This window comes from Sturnira hondurensis, unplaced genomic scaffold (assembly GCF_014824575.4).
Source record: "Sturnira hondurensis isolate 20B ecotype Veracruz unplaced genomic scaffold, ASM1482457v3 Scaffold0006505, whole genome shotgun sequence".
Taxonomy (NCBI): domain Eukaryota; kingdom Metazoa; phylum Chordata; class Mammalia; order Chiroptera; family Phyllostomidae; genus Sturnira; species Sturnira hondurensis.
This window is the reverse complement of record NW_028079136.1, coordinates 3,607,128-3,625,148: the sequence shown is the minus strand read 5'-3', so window position 1 is coordinate 3,625,148 and position 18,021 is coordinate 3,607,128.

Here is an 18,021-nt window from a genome sequence, read left to right as displayed (position 1 = left end):
CAAATGGGTGGTGGTGATGGTTGCGAACAGTGGGAATGCACTTGGTGTCGCTGCATGGTGCGCTTCAAAATGACTAAGGTGGTAAATTTTGTGTTACATATATTTTACCATAGTTAAACAAACAAACAAACAAAACAGCATCCTTCTGGCTCAGGGTAGATGCTTTGCCGAAGACATGCATCATAAGCTGGGAAGCCTGTTCAGAAATGCCTCCCAGGTTTTCTGCAAACAGTGAGGTGATCTGAGAGGCAGCTCTTCTTGAAGGTGGTGGGCACTAGGTGCACGGGTTCTTAGGATGGGAGGGCTGGTGGTTTGTGCTGCTGCCTCTGTCTCAAGGGGATGCTGGCTTCCCTAGGGGCCCTGGGGGGCTCAGCGACACCTCCTCCCTCATCAGTTTTTTTCTGCTGCAGTGGAGTCTGGTGTTAACTCCTCAGAGGGGAATGGAGGAGTCAGGGAAGTCAAGCCCTCCTGAACCGCAGCACAGGACAAAGCAGCTGCTTGTGGAAATTTATCCCAATCCTGTGAGCAATGACCTCCAGTGTCGGTGTGGGGACAGTCACACATAGGCAGAGGAGACTGAGGCCTTCCTGAGCTATGGACTGACATGGAGTGGGTGAGTCACGAAGGCCAGGAGATGTTTGCAGCCCACTGCACTGGTTTTAATGTTATTTAATTTCAGCTGCCATGTGCCACGCTGGGTGTTATGCAGTTTCACATATAAAAGAGCATGGCCTTGTCATAATAACTACAAGTAGTTGATACTATTAATATCCCTATTCTAGAGAGGAGAAAACTGACTCAGAGGGTAAAGTAACTTGCCAACCCCACACAGCTAGTAAGTAGCGTTGTCAGGATTTGGGGTTTGGTCTGCCTGTTCTCCATCCCAGGTCTTACCAGCAACCTCCCCCCCCCCCCACCCTCCGAGGCCCACAGAGAAAGTTGAAGTTCCCAGAGGCATATGGCTGTGAGTTAAGCGCTGGAAAAGGGCCCCGGGTGAGGGCAGCTAGCCTCACTCTGCCTGCTTTGTGAGAAGTCCTCTCTGGTTTGCATCTCACAGGTGCAGTGGCCCTTTCAGAATCACTGTGAGAGGTGCCCGTGCACCCCGGCCGGAGGCATCACTGTGGGCCTCCACGGCCCAGGAGAGAGTAGCTCTCCACTCGGTGTGTCTTCCAGCTAAAGGTACTGCCGGGCTGATTAAATATGCTAGGAGAAGTAAGTGGGAAGATCTCTGATCTGTTTCAGAGAGCCCCCTGCTTCCAAACAGCTTCCCTCACTCTCAGGACATCCCTGATAACACACACTTTCTTTTTCATCACAAACCTGGTCTTTTTACCAAAGTAGGACCCTTATGACTTGTGTTAGGAAGTGCGTTCCACTTTGAGTTGACCGCTGATGTTTGCTCAAAGGTATACTCTTTCTTTGGTTTTACCTGAATTTTGTATATGTTGCCCTGGGGCTGGGGAGGATGCGGATGCGAGTGAGGAGACATCAGAGGAGGTCTTGGGCCCCCTGCCTCGGGAAAGGAACTCCGAATCACCACTTCTTCACTCCCTAACACCAGTCCTGTGAGCAGAAAACGTCTCCGCCCTCCCCTCAAAGGCCTTCCTGAAACATCGAGGCCATTCCTCAGCCCTCACATCCGCCTCAGCATCAGAGCCAGACAGTGCGACATAACAGAAGGGCAAGGATCTAGGATGTGAATCCCCACTCCGCTGCGGAGTGATCTCGGGGAAGTCGCTTCACCTCTCCCAGCCTCCGTGCTCTGAACCGGACTCTGAAAGGGCACAGTGTCTGGTCTGGACTACAGCAGGTAGTTAATAAGTGTCTGAGAAATCAGATACAGCATTTGCACCCTGTTTATGTCAAGGCACGGTTTAATATTCACAGACTTGTTTCTGCAGTATACGGATGCGTATCATCCTGGTTTGAAAGAAGAGAAACATTTAAATTGGCTAGAAGACTTAAAGTCAGTAGAAAAATCCAGTGACTTAGGCTTTATGAGGCTTCAGAGAGAAGCCAAAAGTGGGCTATGCAAAGAGAGGGCAGCAGAGTCAGGTACTGCTCTAGAAATAGAATTAACGTCATGCATTCTTACGCACTATTTCTTGGTCCAGACTTTGTGCTGGGTCCTGGAGATGTGAAAGTGAATGAGGCAGACTGGCTCCCTCAAGGGCCTCACAGTCCAGTAGAAGGGAGGGGAGGGAGGGAGGGAGGGAATTAACCTACAGTGTGATTAGGGCTCTAACCGAGGATTAGTAAAGAGCTGCTGAGAGCCTCATTGATTTTTCTGAAATCTCCTTCTCAGAGGAGATGACATTTGAGTTGGGACTTCAAGGGAGGGTAGGAACTCTCTAGACAGATAAATGTCGTTAAAAATCATTCCAGGCAGAAGAAACATGTATAAAGGCACAGAAGCGTATTTGAGAATTTTTCACCATTTTCATGCAGCTGGAATAGTGAGTGGAGTGATCATGGTCAAGGGCTGAAAACAGCTAACATTTGTTGAGCACTTACTGTGTGCTGGGCCTTGTGCACAGGGCACATTGCATGCCTGATCTAATTTGACGCCCTCCATACTATTATTATCCCCATTTTACAGAGGTGAACACTGAACTCAGGCTAAGCACTGTGCCTGCTTGGTGATGGGGGAAAAAGGAGTCACATCTGGGTCTAACTGATTCTAAAACCAGAGCTCAAAAGATAGGCTCAGCCCCTCTCATAAAGAGCCCTGAATGATGTGCTAAAATGTTTGGGTGCTATTGGGCCAGCATAACAATCCCCACTGTAGTATGATTCTGACCCATTGCTCCCAGGCCATACAGTTAGGAGCTGGAGACTGATGTGAGGACAACAGTTGCAAGTCACTCTTGCCTACCTGGGTTGCACACACGTGGCCCTTGCACAGGTGCTACTGCTGTTGCTTTGCTTCTAAGTGAGCTTAGGGCACAACAAGTGGGCAGCATGGAAGATAGTTCAGCTTTTCTCTGGCAATACTGCAGCATCTTACCTTAGGAATCTGCCTGAGTCCATTGAGAAGAGGCATAATTTATACAACATACCCCCTGCTATGGACAGACTTCTGTTTGCCTCTCCCACTGGCTCACTGGCTCTGAAGCAAACTTGTGCTCTTTACCTTCGGGGTGGATTTCTTCCCAGAAGACTCCTGGGCTCCTCATGCAAATAAGTTCTCAGTAGACCATCCTTCTAAGTTTAGCCATGTCCTTGGGTAACCAGAGCTGGGTCTCATGATAGACCCCTTCAGCCATGTTTTTCTTTATGTCCAGGTATGCCCTCTGAGAAATAGGCTCATTTCTCAGGTTGAATGCATTCTCCATCAGCTTTATTGTGGAGACAGTTAGATATTTTATTGGTATGAATCACCTTAAGGCCATTCTCAACAGGGGCAATGCCACCCCAAGGGGATGATAATTAGTTCTTGGTTAAGTGTTTTATAGTAGATCTATGGTATTAAAATTTCATGGGGGTATAAAAAATTGACTAAAAGGCTACTTTTTAAGCTACTTATTTCAATAATGAAACAAGGTTGAAAAATACTCTTTTGATCCTAAGATAAAAGGAATATTCATATTGATTACAAATATACTTTCTGTGTGATTATCTTTCTGTCTATGCTGATTAATAGATTTCCATGTAACAGAAATATTAGTAAAACTAAATTAATGTTCAAGATTCCTCTTTCTGAATATGTCTACAGATGTTAAACATTTCGAGGAAGTCTCTAAAAGAGGCTGTATTTGGGGTACTTCATATATTTGGAAACCTATGGGGTTTTTACAAATGAAAACGTAGACATTCTCCAAACAGTTTTATTGGCACTGGTTGCCAACGTTGAACTGAACTGAATTGGAGAGCCCTTGAGACATCTGTGACCAATTAGCTTTTGATTATTGCCTAATTATCCACATTCAAATGTATCCAAGAGACAGATATTATAGTTACATGTAATAATTAAACTAATATTATGATTGAAAATATTTTAATCTTTTTATGAGTCCAAGCGTATTCACGGAAAGAATATTTATTATTTTATTATAGAAGCACAATTTAAAAAGAGCATTCAAACAAGCTCCATTTGCTAATTACGTAGCTTATTTGATCCTCACCAGGGCCTGGGGAAGGAGGGGTTATTATTATTTTATTGTTTTCCTTTAGGAGATGAGGGCACTGAGGATCCATTAGTTTAAATGATTTGTTCAAGACTTAGCTGCAAACAGTGTGTATTAGCTCAGGTGACCAGAACACATTACTGTAGACTGGGTGGTGAAGGGAAGGAAAAATGTTTTTCCCTTTCTCCTCCTAGTCCTCTACCCTGGGGACTATAATTGGGCTGACCAAAGGCAGGTTAACAAGAGAAAAACAGAAGTTTATTATCGCATGCACTGCACTTACACAGGGGAGTAAGTGCACTTACTCAGAAATGAGTAACTCAAAGTGTTGATTAGAACATGGGCTTATATAGCATTGCAGCCAAGGGAAGACAACACATTTCTAGAGATATGGTGAGACAAAGGAAAACACCTGGAGTCTCTAGGGGCAGCAAGAGGAAGGCAAATACATGGGAAATTAATGGTAGGTAAAGGCTGGTTAGTTAAGTGTTATATAGATTCCTCTGGTGCCATTTCCAGGCTGATAAGAGTCTAAGGCTGTCTCCAGTGATTAACTTTTGTTTTTCCTGGTGGAGAGGGGAGAAAATGCATGTCCTATTTTTAGGCAAATAGGGGTAGCAGATAGATATTGTCTTACATTTGCTTCTTCTCAATTGCCTTCAGCTCTCCTTATGCCAAAGTGGTGTGTTTTGGGGTGACATGTTCTTCCACCCTACAGTGGCTTAAACAAAAGAAATTTATCTTCTCACAGTTCTGGGGGCTAGAAGTCCAAGAGCAAGGTGCTATCAGGTTTGTATCTGGTGAAGCTGCTCTTCCTGGCTGGCAGATGGCCACCTTTTCACTTCGTCCTTACATTGCCTTTCTTTCTTGCCCTTGTGGGGAAAGAAAAGATCTCTGGTGGCCCTTCCTCTTCTTATAAGGTCACTAATCCTATTAGACTAGGGCCCCACCCCTGTGACCTCATTTAACTTTTTTAAAAAAGATTTTATTTATTTTTAGAGAGAGGAGAAGGAAGGGAGAAAAAGAGGGAGAGAAACATCAATGTGTGAGAGATGCATTGATTGGTTCCCTCTTGCAAACCTGCAGCTAGGGACCTGGCCCACCACCCAGGCATGTGCCCTGACTGGGACTCTAATCAGCGACTTTTGGTTTGCAGGCCAACGCTCAATCCACTGAACCACACTAGCCAGGGCCAACTTTTTTTTTTGTATGTCCCCTTTTCTTTTGTCTTTCTATGCAATTTCTTTATTGAATAAACACAATTGTCTCTCCAATGTCCCCTTCCTTTTCAAAGCACTTCATTTAACTTTAATTACTTCCCTACAGGTCCTATCTCCAAACAGAGCCACATTGTCAACTAGGGTTTCAACATATGAATCTGAGGGGGACACAATTCAGTCTTTAACATGGTGGTACTGGGATTTGACTTCCTCTCCTCTCACTCCCAAGCCTGTCTCTCTTGGTCTCATCACATGACTCCTTGATGTGCTGGCATCTATCTCCTGAGCCAGGGCCAGACCACTGGCAGCAAGCCTGGAGCAGGCAGGCAGGTGTCTGATCCTGGGGTGACGGCTAGCGTTGGGAGGAAGGTACGGAGCAGCTGCATCAGGGGAGGAAGGTCAGGAGGTGGGTGGGGGAGGCAGGTTTTCCCTCACCATGGCCACTGTCTAATTTAGGTGCTCCTTAGCTCTTGTCTTGACTCTCGCAGAAGCCCACCAGTTACTTTTTCTGCCTCTAGCTCAGTCCCACTCCATTCCATCCTACAAACGGGCAGCAGAGTCCCTTTGCTAAAACGCAAGTCTAATCACCTGTTTACTGTCTTAAAACTCTCCAGTGTTTCTCAACATCTAGATAAAGTCGAAATTCTTAACTCTGCATTGAAGAGCCTTCATGGCCTCAGCCAGGACCACATCTCTGACATCATCTTTTCTATTCTCCTCATACTGAACATTTCAGCTACATAAAACTTCAATACTGATTGAGGAAATATCTATTCTTATTTCAAAAGTCAGCTCAAATGGTACCTTTTCTAGGAATCTTCCCCAGAAACCCCTGCTAAAACAAATTTGCCTCTTTTGTTTCCAAGCTATGATAATGTGATTATAAAAAGCAGTTACCTTCTATTGAGAAGGGATTGTAAGAAATTACTATGAAGAACTGTCTGCCAAGAAATTTGAAAACCTAGGTGAAATGGGACAAATTTCTAGAAAAATATAATCTTCCAAAACTCAATGAAAAAGAAACAGAAAACCTGAACAGACCAATAACAGCAGATGAAATTGAAGCAGTAATCAAAAAACTCCAGTCATACAAAAGCCCTGGACCAGATGGTTTCACAGGAGAATTCTACAAAGCATTTAAGGAAGAACTAACCTCTATTCTTCACAGACTGTTCCAAAAAATCCAAAATGATGGAAAACTCCCAAACTCTTTTTATGAAGCCAGCATCATCCAATTCCAAAACCAGTTACAGACACAACAAAGAAAGAAAACTTCAGGCCAATATCGCTGCTGAACATAGATGCTAAAATCCTCAATAAAATATTGGCAAATCACATCCAACAATACATCAAAAAGATCATACAACATGACCAAGTGGGATTCATCCCAGGGATGCAAGGATGGTTCAATATTCACAAATCAGTCAATGTAACACATTACATAAACAAAAGCAAAGACAAAAACCACATGATCATATCAATAAAAATGGAAAAAGCTTTTGATAAGGTACAACACCCATTTATAATAAAGGCACTCAGAAAAGTGGGAATAGAGGGAGCATTCCTCAATATAATAAAGGCTATATATGAGAGACCTACGGCCAACATCATACTCAATGGACAAAAACTGAACACTTTTCCACTAAGATCGGGAACAAGACAAGGTTTCCACTTTCACCACTTCTATTCAATATAGTATTGGAAGTTCTAGCCACCGCAATCAGACAAGAAAAGGAAATAAAAGGCATTCAAATCAGAAAGGAGGAAACAAAACTGTCATTGTTTGCAGATGACATGATAGTGTACCTGGAAAATCCTAGACTCTACCAAAAAACTGCTCGCACTAATAAATGAATTTGGCAAAACAGTGGGTTACAAAGTCAATATCCAGAAATCAAAGGCATTTTTGTATACTAACAATGAATCAGCAGAAGCATAAATCAAGAAAAAAATCCCATTTGACATAGCAAAAACAAAAATAAAATATCTGGGAATAAACCTAACCAAGGAGGTAAAAGACCTGTATGCAGAAAACTACACAACACTGAAGAAAGAAATCAAGGAAGACACAAACAAATGGAAACATATACTGTGTTCATGGATTGGAAGAATTAACATCATCAAAATGTCCATACTACCCAAAGCAATTTACAGATTCAATGCAATACCTATTAAAGTGCCAATGGCATATTTCACAGACATAGAACAAACACTTCAAAAATTTATATGGAACCATAAAAGACCCTGAATAGCAGCTACAATTTTGAGAAAGAAGAACAAAGTAGGAGAGATCACAATATATGATACCAAACTGTATTACAAGGCCACTGTAATCAAAACAGCCTGGTACTGGCATAAAAATAGGCACATAGACCAATGGAATAGAATAGAGAGCCCAGAAATAAACCAAACTCTCTACAGTCAATTAATATTCAACAAAGCAGGCAGTAACATAAAATGGGGTAAAGATGGCCTCTTCAACAAATGGTGCTAGGAGAACTGGACAGCTACATGCAAAAAAATGAAACTTGAACACCAACTTACACCATATACCAAAATAAATTCAGGTGGATAAAAGACTTAAATATAAGCCATGACACCATTAAAGTCCTAGAGGAGAATATTGGCAGAAAAATCTCAGATATTTCACACAGCAATATTTTTACTGATATGTTCCCTAGAGCAAGGGACATAAAGGAAAGAATAAACAAATGGGATCTCATCAAAATTAAAAGCTTCTGCACAGCCAAAGAAAACAGTATTAAGATAAAAGGAGAAGCAACTGTTTGGGAAACAATATTTGCCAATGATACCTTAGACAAAGGTTTAATCTTCAAAATATACAAAGACCTTACATGACTCCACTCTAAGAAGACAAGCAACCCAATTAAAAAATGGGCAAAGGACTTGAACAGACACTTCTCCAAGGAGGGCATACAGAGGATCCAGAGACACATGAAAAGATGCTCAATATTGCTAGCTATCAGAGAGATGCAAATTAAAACCACAATGAGATACCACTTTACACTGGTCAGAATGGCCATCATAAACAAAGCAACAAACAACAAATGTTGGAGAGGTTGTGGGGAAAAGGGACCCTAGTTCACTGTTGGTGGAATTGCAGACTGATACAACCACTATGGAAAACGGTATGGAATTTTCTAAGAAAACTAAAAATGAACATGCCTTTTGACCCAGCAATTCCACTGTTAAGAATATATCCTAAGAACACTGAAACACCGATCCAAAAGAACCTATGCACACCAATGTTCATTGCAGCACAATTTATAATAGCCAAGTGTTGGAAGCAACCTAGATGCCCATCAGTAAATGAATGGATCAAAAATATGGTGCATTTACACAATGGAATTCTATACAGCAGAAAGAAAGAAGGAGCTCCTACCCTTTGCAGTATCATGGATGGAACTGGAAAGCATTATGCTGAGTGAAATAAGCCAGGCAGTGAAAGACAAATACCATATGATCTCACCTTTAACAGGAACCTAAACAACAAAACAAACAAGCAAGCAAAATATGACCAAAGACACTGAAATACAGAACAGGCTGACAGGGTCCAGAGGGGAGAGTGGACAGAATCACAGGGGAAAAGGGGAAGGATTCACAGGAACAAGTATAAAGGACACATGGACAATAACTAAGGTGGGGGGTGGAAATGGGAGGGAGGTGGGGAACACTGGGGGTGGGGGGTGGGCAGGGCTGGGAATATAAGACAGAAAAGTGTACTTGAACAATAATTTTTAAAAAAGTAGTTACCTGCTATTGGAATTGTCTCCATTTTCATCTTCCCTAATGAAATGTGGGTCTCAGGTAGGACAGAAGTTTAGCAGATACTTGCTGAACAAACTAGTGTTTTTTTGTGGCAGGGCCCTCACTCATTTGGGTCTCTTCATCTTCTTAATCCTTCAGCAATCAAGAAAGCCAGCCCATTCCTCTGGGGCCTTCCAACCCTGGTCATTTTCTCTATATACAGGCTGATACAAACTGACTTCCATAGATTTTTCTGCAGTAATAGCAACTATCCCCAGGAAAACTCACTTCTCTCTATACTTGGAAACTGTCACTTCGTTCCTTCCTCTACTTGCAACAACTCCTTCTATGCCTTATATAGCAACCCAGCTCCACATGTCCTCTACAACTCTGGGGTCTCTAAGCCTCCCAGGAAGTCAGTCCTCCAAGCCTTCCTATAGCAAGCCAAGGCCTCTGGAAGGTCAAGCAACAAGACCTGGCAAAATCCCTTTGGTCGGAGGCCAGTCTTGGCTTTTAACTTACCACCTGCAGCCAATTATCTCTTGAACTAATTGGTTGGCCACTGTTACAGGTTTTTCTCACTGATCAGCTGTTTGTTTAACTCAGCGGTATATCTCTTCCTTCCCTGTTTCAGATCTACTGAATCTTCCACAGATGTCTTCTCTGTCTGGCTCCAGTTCTGCCCTTCATCCTCTCTCCTTCCTCCTGCTTCTGGAGCAAAACCATCGTCAGTGCTTATCTTAAAACTCTGTTGCACCCTGGCTGGTGTAGCTCAGTGGATTGAGAGCAGGCCTGCGAACCACACGATTGCAGTTCGATTCCCAGTGAGGGCTCATGCCTGGGTTGCAGGCCAGTTCCCAGCAGGGGACTCATGAGAGGCAACCATACATTGGTATTTCTCTCCTTCCCTTCCCCTCTAAAGATAAATTTTAAAAAACAACATCAAAAAAACCCCTCTATTGCTTTAGTACACAACGGAGGGACTGCAGACTGTAACAAAATCATGTAATCTTTAGTCAAACACACATGCAATCCTGAGGATTATTAAAATGGTTCTTCATTTTAGGATCAAGATATCTATTCCAGTCCAAAATCCACAGGGCAGCCAAGGCCCATTCACGGCTTCCTCCCCCGTCTGACTTGCCCCAACCATCTCTCACTGACACTGTGCTGGCGAGAGACTCCCAGAGTGCTCCACACGCTCATCCCTTGGCTTACAAAAGTAACAGTACTGAACGTCTTCCTTCCACTCTTTCTGGCAGCCTCTTCTATATTATGCATTCTGATTTTATCCCAATTACTCTCACACTACAGAAATCTCTCATTTCTTACATGAACTTCACAATTGTTATAACAATATTTCGACAAGTGAATATAAATACAAATTAATTACTCTCCTTTTATATGATTTTTTTCTGCCTTGTACATAACACCTCAATGAATATTTTCACAGAGATAGATTTTTCAAAATTCTTTTGACTTCCTTAGAATTAATTTTCAGTATGGAATGACTGGGTCAAAGGAGATGAATATCACTATGACGACTTTGAGCTATTATTTTCCTGCTTTCTGTACACTGCAGCAACTATATGTAGTGCTTGTTTGGGAGCAACATCACCTACCCTGAGGGCTATGGCTTTCCATTTATTTTTACTAATTAAATAAAGTACTATTTTCAGCTCCATTTCAATTTGTATTTAAGTCATGGCAATACCTTCAATGTGCAACTTCTTATTAAAGCATCATCAGCTCAAATTTTTTTAAGCTCTAAGAACTAAGCTCAGGCTTTTCTTTTCTTTTTTAAAAATATATTTTATTGATTATGCCATTACAGTTGTCCCATTTCCCCCCTTCACTCCCCTCCACCCTGCACACCCCTTCCCCACCATTGCTCCCCTTTTGTTCATGTCCATGTGTCACAAGTTCTTTAGATTCTGTATTTTCCAAGTATTCCTGCCCTCCCCCTGTCTATTTTCTACCTACTGTCTATGCTACTTATTCTCTGTACCTTCTCCCCCCTTCTCCTCCTCCCACTCCCCTGTTGCTAACCCTCCATGTGATCTCCATTTCCGTGACTCCACTCCTGTTTTAGCTGTCCTCTAGGTTTGCTTTTGTTTTAGGTGTGGTTGTTAATAACTGTGAGTTTGCTGTCCTTTCACTGTTCATATTTTCTATCTTCTTTTTCTTAGATAAGTCCCTTTAACATTTCATATAATAAGGGCTTGGTGATGATGAATTTGACCTTATCTGAGAAGCACTTTATCTGTCCTTCCATTCTAAATGAAAGCTTTGCTGGATAAAGCAATCTTGGCTGTAGGTCTTTGGATTTCATGACTTGGAATACTTCCTTCCAGCCCCTTCTTGCCTGTAAAGTCTCTTTTGAGAAATCCGCTGACAGTCTGATGGGCACTCCTTTTTGTAGGCGACTGTCCCCTTATCTCTTGCTGCTTCTAGTATTCTCTCCTTCATTTTAATCTTGGCTAATGTAATGATGATGTGCCTTGGTGTTTTCCTCCTTGGATCCACCTTCTTTGGGACTCTCTGAGCTTCCTGGATTTCCTGGAAGTCTATTTCCTTTGTCAGACTGGGGGAGTTCTCCTTTATTATTTGTTCAAATACATTTTCCACTCGTGGCTGTTCCTCTTCCCCTTCTGGTACCCCTATAATTCGGATGTTGGAACGTTTAAAGATGTCCTGGATGTTCCTAAGCCTCTCTTCATTTTTTTGAATTCTTGTTTCTTCCTTCTTTTCTGTTTGGTTGTTTCTTCCTTCCTTCTGGTCCACTCCCTTGATCTGAGTCCCAGTTTCCTTTCTAACATTATTGGTTTCCTGTGCATTTCCCTTCATTTCAATCAGTTTAGCCTTCATATGTTCCTCTAATTTGTGACTATAATCAACCAGTTCTGTGAGCATCCTGATCACCAGTGTTTTGAACTGTGCATTTGAAAGGTTGGCTATTTCTTGGTCACTTAGAATTATAGGCTCTGGGGCTTTGAGCTGTTCTTGAGTCATAATGTTTGGTCTGTTCGCACCTGTTATGTTTGAGGGGTGGAGCCTTAGGTGTTCACCAGGGCCGGGCAACCCAGTCGCTGGATCGTGATGCCGTTTGGCTGAATGGTTCATTGTTGTCAGACTTCCGTACAGTTCAGTTTTCACTGTTTTGGCTGTGTCCTTGTTTCTCAAACTTAGCTGTCTTTAAATTTGGTTGTGGGAGGGGGCACAGTGTTTCCACCTATGTCTCCATCTTGGCTGGAAGTCCCTAAGCTCAGACTTTTAAAGCACCATTAACTAAAGTGCTCTTTCCAAGTTGTTCATGTCAACTATGGTTCGAGACCTCCCTCATCTCTGGACATGTGACATCCTGCTCCTGGTTCAGGGGGCGCTTCCCTGTCTCCTGTCCCCTCCTTCCTTTCCTTGCCTACACTGGGATCCACACAGTGGCCTCTCTCCACACTGGGCATCAGCTCTGCCACGAGTTGTGTCTGGCTGCCTTTCTTTCCCTAGAAACGTGTTTTGATTCTTTGTTCCAACTGCTCAGGATTCCTGTTGTATGCTACCAAGGCTCTCAGGGCCCTAAATAATTTGGAAATTTTTCTTTGGAAATTGTTTTCAAAGCCATTGGCATGTTCTTTTCAATTTCTTTATTGGTGGCAAAACTTGTTATTTAGAAGGTAGATTTTTATTTTGTTTTGGAAGGAAACTAGTGTCTTTTACATACTTTTCACATCAGACAGGATTCTATCAGGGGCCGGAAACCATGCTATTACTTCAGTAGAGAGAATTTAATATCAGGAGAACTGTTTCCCAAATAGAACCGAAGAGGCATAAAGGGGTGCCAAGGTATCACAAAGGTATTAGCTGCAGGAAGAAGCTGCCTCCCCTAGGGATGGGGGGTGGGCAGAGGGAAGATGTCAGGATTACTGAAATTCAGAAGCCTGGAGAAGGGGCCTGCAGAGCTGAGACTCAGCCCCCTGAGAAGGAGCTGCCCAAATGATCCTTGTGCTGGGGGCTTGGAGCCTGGAGATGAGGCTCCTGGGAGCTGAGGCTCTGAGCTCTAAGGAGGAGGTGCCAGAGGCTGGTGCTGTGTGTCTGTAGGGCTCAGTGAGATCAGTTCTGAGATTGTGGAGGGACAGCAAACTAGAACCACCTGCACTGCTGGAACCACCAGCAGCTGCCAAGGTGAAGAATGTTGCTGGTGCAATGCTGATCGAACAGAAAGCAAACAGAGGAGAAAGTGTCTCTGCCTTCCTCCAGCCTTCCAGCTTCCTGTGGCATCCCTGATAGGCAGAGCCTAACAAGGAGCCAGCTGGCACAGGAAAATTACTCTTTGCAGAGGCTCAGCCCCAGCATCAGTAAGTAGAGTGGTGAGGAGGGGAAAATTAGAGCTGAGACACCATGGCTTAATAATAACCAGCACTCTATATTTTCAAATATGAGCTCTCCTTCAGTTCTTGTGCCACCCCTGTGATTGAGGAATTCTTGGCCTATTTTATGGATGAGGAATAGGGGTCCAGGAAGAGTAAACAGAACCCCTGGTACTGGGATGAGAACACATCTTCTTACTTCACGTTCACGGCTGTTCCACTGTAGCTGCTGAAGCTAAGCTTTCTCCTGGATGGTGGGGGAGGCCCTTTCTTATTCCTGAGGGGGGCAGTGAGGAGAGGAGAGAAGAGAGAAGAAAGGCAAAAGCTAGGAGGTGGCACAAGGCTGTGCTATATGTGATATGATTCTTCCTTATGACCCATACCCCCAACCTTTAGAAAATTCCACCCAACTCACAAAACATATGGAATAAGTGGATTTCTTATAGAGACTGTTGAAGGGTTCAAACTTTGCTCCAGGAGAGACTTGGAGAGGAACAAGGACAGCGTCTGTAGATGCAGCAAAAGTGTGAGTGAGGGGAAGCCCTTTGGTAGCAGAAATCTTGGGAACTTTTATGACTTTTCTAGGCTGTGCAGTTTGCTCCATATCTTAAGACTTGGGGACTTCCGGCCAAGATAGAGGCATAGGTAGACACGCTGTGCCTCCCCACACAAAAGGACAACAACAATTTAGAAACAAAAGACCAGAACTGACAGAAAATTGAACTGTACAGAAGTCTGACAACCATTCATCCAGATCGGTAAGGGGGATGGAGTCAGCAGCCTGCAGAGAGGGCTTGTGGCAGGAAAAAATGGTGGCTGGTGACCCACGCATGCAGGTGGCAGCTGACAGACCACAGGTATGGGGTGGCAACGAGCAGACCCAGTGAGGCATGCAAGGCGGCTGGCTGACCGCAGTCACATGTTTGGGCCCAGATAAACCGGGTGAAAACAGGGAGCAAGACAGACAACACAACCCAGGGCCCCAGTGACGGTAAATAAAGCCTAAAAGCACCAGTTGAAAACATTTGTGGGGGCTGAGGTGCTGGGAGAGACTTCCAGCCTCACAGGAGAATTCACTGGAGAGACCCACAGGGTCCTAGAACGTACACAAGCCCACCTACTTGAGAACCAGCATCAGAAGGGCCCAATTTGCTTGTGGGAAGCAACAGAAGAATCTGAAATCCTAGAGAGAGCAGAGCAAGCGCCATTGTTCCCTCTCTGACCCCACCCTGACATACAGCATCACAACCCAGCAACTGGGTTGCCCTGCCCTGCCCTGGTGAACACCTAAGGCTCTGCCCCTCACTATGTGACACACTTGACCAGATGAAAAAAAAATGGGTCAAATGGAAGAACAGACCAAAGCCCCAGAGCCAATACATCTAAGTGACCAAGAGATAGCCAACCTATCAGATGCAGAGTTCAAAGCACTTGTGATCAGGATGCTCACAGAATTGGTTGACTTTGGTCGCAAATTAGATGAAAAATGAAGGAAAATACACAGGGAACCAATAGTGTTAGAAAGGAAACTGGGACTCAGATCAAGGGAGTGGACCAGAAGGAAGAAAGAAACAACCAAACAGAAAAGAACAAAGAAATAAGAATTTAAAAAAAAAATGAGGAGAGGCTTAGGAACTCCAGGACACCTTTAAACATCCCAACATCCAAATTATAGGGGTACCAGAAGGGGAAGAGGAAGAGCAACAAGTGGAAAACTTATTTGAACAAATAATAAAGGAGAACTCCCCCAGTCCGACAAAGGAAATAGACTTCCAGGAAATCCAGGAAGCTCAGAGAGTCCCAAAGAAGGTGGACCCAAGGAGGAATACACCAAGGCACATCATAATTACCTTAGCCAAGATTAAATATAAGGACAGAATCTTTTTTTAAAAAATATTTTATTTATTTATCTTTGGAGGGGAAAGGAAGGAGAGAGGAAGGAAACATCAATGTATGGTTGCTTCTCGTGCATCCCCTGCAGGGAACTGGCTCCTGCTGGAAACTGGCCTGCAACCCAAGCACGTGCCCTGACCTGGAATCGAACTGAGATTGTCTGGTTCACAGGCCCGCACTCAATCCACTGAGCTACGGCAGCCAGGGCCAAGGACAGAATCTTAAAAACAGTAAAAGGAGACAGTTATCTACAAAGGAGTTCCCATAAAACTGTCAGCTGATTTCTCAAAAGAGACCTTACAGGCAAGAAGGGGCTGGAAAGAAGTATTCCAAGTCATGAAATCCAAAGACCTACATCCAAGATTGCTTTATCCAGCAAAGCTTTCATTTAGAATGGAAGGACAGATAAAGTGCTTCTCAGATAAGGTCAAATTCAAGGAGTTCATCATCACCAAGCCCTTATTATATGAAATGTTAAAGGGACTTACCTAAGAAAAAGAAGACAAAAATATGAACAGTAAAAAGACAGCAAACTCACAATTGTTAACAACCACACCTAAAACAAAAGCAAACTAAGCAAATAACTAGAACAGGAACAAAACCACAGAAATGGAGATCACATGGAGGGTTAGCAACAAGGGAGTGGGAGGAGGGGAGAGGGGGAGAAGGTACAGAGAATAAGTAGCATAGATGGTAGGAAGAAAATAGAGGGCAAGAATAGTATGGGAAATGTAGAAGCTAAAAAACTTATGACCCATGGATATGAACTAAAAGGGGGGAATGTGGGTGGGAGGGGGTGTGCAGGGTGGGGGGGAATGAAGGGGGAAATGAGACAACTGTAATAGCATAATCAGAAAATATATTTAAAAGAAAAAAAGACTTGGGAGGCTCTAGCTGACATTTAAATTATACCCATTTTACAGACAGAGAATTTGAGGCTGAGATAGTTAGATAACATGACCCAAATCACATAGCTATTAAGTTGTAAAACTTGGATTTAAACTCAGTTCTGATCTAAAATACTTCCTTTCCAAAGTGGAATGGATGGGAGCAGCTACAATAGTACTATTGCCTGTCATTTTTCACCATGTATTACATACCTAGAAATTATGTACTCTGAGATTTCTTCCCTTTCAAAGGTGATTTTAGTTTGGGGAAAAGCCAGAAGTCTGGGCTCTAGGGGGGCTGAGTCACCTGGATGATTTGATGTTTCACCATAAAACCTGTAGGAGAGGTGATACATGAGCGGGCATGTCATCGTGATGAAGTTGCCAATCACCAGTTGCCCACAGCTGCAGCCTTTGGAATCATCCGAATAGTTTGTAGAGAGGAATGTTCACACTTAACGCAAAATTCGATGCAGATTCCTTGCCCTGCTTGCTCAGTCATTTTGAATGCAATGGCCACACAGCACACATGCTCACTCAAGGGCATCTACCGCCCCCACCAACTAGGACAGTGAAGTCATCACTGTTCACACACATGTGCATTCCAGTCCATTCTCTGTTTTATCAGGGTTGGCTGCCATATATTAATGTGGTGCAAACTATTCTTGTTATATTAACAATGGCTGGACTTTTCCTGGACAGACCTCATATGCTAATGCTTTTTTGTTTAATCCTCACAATTTTATGAGGTAGAAACTATTACATCTATTTTACAAGTGAAAAATTGAGGCTGAGACAGGCTAAATAATATATCCTATTCGCAGTCAGCAGTAAGTGGAGTTGGCATCCTCATCTAAGTTCATTGGACTCCAAATCTTGTGCTCCCAACCAGTGCTTCTCAAACTCTAATGTCCCTGAGGACCACCCCGGGGATCCTGCTAAATGCCGATTCCTAGTCAGTAAAACTGGGTGGGGCCTGAGATGCTGCATTTCTAATAAGCTTCCCAGTGATGCTGATGCTACTGGTCCGTGAACCTCACTTTGAGAAGTAAGGCTCCTAACAATGATACCATAGTGCTTCCCTATCCTGCCAAGCTCGTCTCATCATTTTCACGTCGTCTCCCCATGGAGACCCCAGGAGGCCTCTGGGTCAAGCTCAGTTGTGAAATGACCTTCCTTCCTCTGAAGTTTTTCAGAGTGAAGTACGTAACCCCCCAAAATCCATCATCTGGCAGGTCATTAAGGAAAACATGATTTTGTCCCCATGGGACTCCCTTCAATTAATGAAGCTGTCATTAAAGCCCATGGATGTCAAAAAAATTAGTTTCAGGTGTTGGATTGTTTTGGCTCTAGAATAATTTCCATATTTCTAATGAGAACTATTTGAAATAACATCACCCTTTCTTCCCATCAGGGCCTGACGGCTTAGGATGTCTAAGAAGTCTGACATATTTGGGGTCAGGGGGATGTTTATGGGACGCAATTAACAACACTTCATTGTTGCCTCTTTCTGTTACCACGAGGCTGCCCACGGGACTGTTCCCAGAGCCACAGCATTTCTTGGGGGAAAGAGAAGCCAATGTAGTTGATGGGAAGTGCTGACAACACCGTGTAGGGACCCACAGAGCGCTCCCCACGATCTCCCACTGACGTCTGGCCGTAAAATGGAAAGCATTTAGCAAGGCATTTCCTTTCTAACCTCGATTATTTGTTTTGTAAGTCTCTGTTGAAGAAACATTGTATTCCAAGAAGTAAATGGGGT